We start from the raw sequence: 1,861 nt of genomic DNA, 5'->3' as shown, positions 1-1,861 counted from the left end.
CCAGGGCCTCATGCATGCAAGGCAAGCACTCTACCACTGAGCCACCTTCCCAGCCCTAAAACATTAAAACTTTAACAAACCTAAACACTTGCTGCAATGTTCATTTTGACAGGTGCCTTGTATAGAATAATTGAATTCCTCCTCCTACACATCTCTTGAACTACAAATATCTGGAATTATTTTGTTTTTGGCATGTCTATCTTGATTTTATTCTTAAATGTGTGCTTATGTAAGAATTACATGATTCTAAAATTTCACAACAATTCTTTTGAACTTATTTTTGTTAAATTGTCTAGTTTCATAAAATCAATACAAATTATACTTTATATATAAAAAAATGTTCTTTGCTCAATTTAGCATCACATGCACTAACTTTGGAACGATACAGAGAAGATTAGCATGCCCCCTGCGCAAGGATGACATGAAAATTCGTGGAGCATTCCATATTTTTACAACAACAGATGCTGAAAGGTATGTGGCCACAAGGGAACCGTACTGCATTCTTGGTGGGAGTGTAAACTTGTTCAACTACTTTGGAAAGCAGTATGTAGGTTCCTCAAAAGACTCCACATAAAACTCCTCTATGACACATTAATCCCACTTTTGGGAATCTACCCAAATGATCATAAACAAGACCATACTAAAACTACCAGCACAACTATGGTTATTGCAACATTATTTACGATAGCTAGTATATGGAACCAACCCAGATGCCCTCACAAGATGAATGGATCAAGAAAATGTGGTATATATACACAATGGAATTCTATGCCTCCATCATAAAGAATGACATAGCCCAATTTGTTAGGAAATGGAAACTCTTGGAAAAAATTTTATTGAGTGAAGTAACCCAAGTCCAAAGAATCATAGGTCCCATGATTTCCCTTATTTTCAATAACAAATGTATGTCAGGGATAAGCAGAAAAGTTGAAAAGCTATGTACATAGAACCAGATAAGATGATATTAAAGAAATTGAACCCCAAGATAGTGACACAAGTGGTTTTTTCTTTCTTGCTATTGTTTCTAATGTACTTATAATGAGCGATGGCATTTTTTTTGTTTCTTTGTATGTTTCTCCCCACGCTATAACCCCTGTTTTCTCTGTATTTGAAGTTGGTGCACATACATCTTGAATGTATCCTTCTCTAATTTGGGGAGGGGAAGGGAAAAATTGCTCAAATAAGGATACAGGTTGACCCATTGTAACAATGAGATGCACAAGACACTATGTTGAAAAATGAACTTTACAATTTAGGTGGAGGAAGGAAGGGGGAGGGGAGTGTACTTGTGGAGGTGGAAGGGAAGGGATGGTAGGGGAAATATAAAGGAGGAGGTAAGAATTCTTGTTAGGAAATGTACTAGTTTCCTTGTTCATGTAGATGTGACTCCTCTGCACAGTATTATTACAATAAAAAACATATAAAAATGTTCTGAGATGGAAGAGTTTATTTCCTCTATTTTACCCATATAATATCGCTAACAAAGAAATTAATGCAGAACACTGATATGAAGGTAATTTGAATAAATGTACGTGAGTGTGAGTGCCGCAGCATTCAAGCAAACACGCATGTACCTGCTAACACACGTCATACATGTATATCATCATGCTCAGAGTTTAAAATCAGGGCTTCAAGGTCTTGCTAGGCCTTTCCTATCTAGATTGGTGATCTACTATGTAAGCTACATCTCAATTCCTGGCTCTTTGCTAGTTCATTAAACATTTTGAAAAATAATTTCATGAAGTTTTTTTTTTTGGCCCTGATTGGCTCCCAAGTGTAATCCACAGATCTCAGTCTCCTGAGCAAATATTCAGAGTAGATAGGATTATAAGTGTGACCAGCCAGCACAATGTTTTTAGAA

At 36.3% G+C, this 1,861-nt stretch overlaps 1 non-coding gene across 1 annotated transcript; it reads left to right on the top strand.

Annotated features, from left to right (window-relative positions):
• The first annotated feature begins 344 nt into the window (after positions 1 to 344).
• On the top strand, positions 345 to 451 carry LOC122128068. The gene has a single exon (XR_006151352.1). It is a non-coding gene; the product is annotated as a U6 spliceosomal RNA (small nuclear RNA).
• The last annotated feature ends 1,410 nt before the right edge of the window (positions 452 to 1,861 follow it).

This window comes from Dipodomys spectabilis, unplaced genomic scaffold (genome assembly GCF_019054845.1).
Source record: "Dipodomys spectabilis isolate Male_0828 unplaced genomic scaffold, ASM1905484v1 ptg000010l, whole genome shotgun sequence".
Lineage (NCBI taxonomy): Eukaryota > Metazoa > Chordata > Mammalia > Rodentia > Heteromyidae > Dipodomys > Dipodomys spectabilis.
The sequence above is the reverse complement of the archived record's forward strand: the minus strand, read 5'-3'. Positions and strand labels throughout refer to the sequence as shown.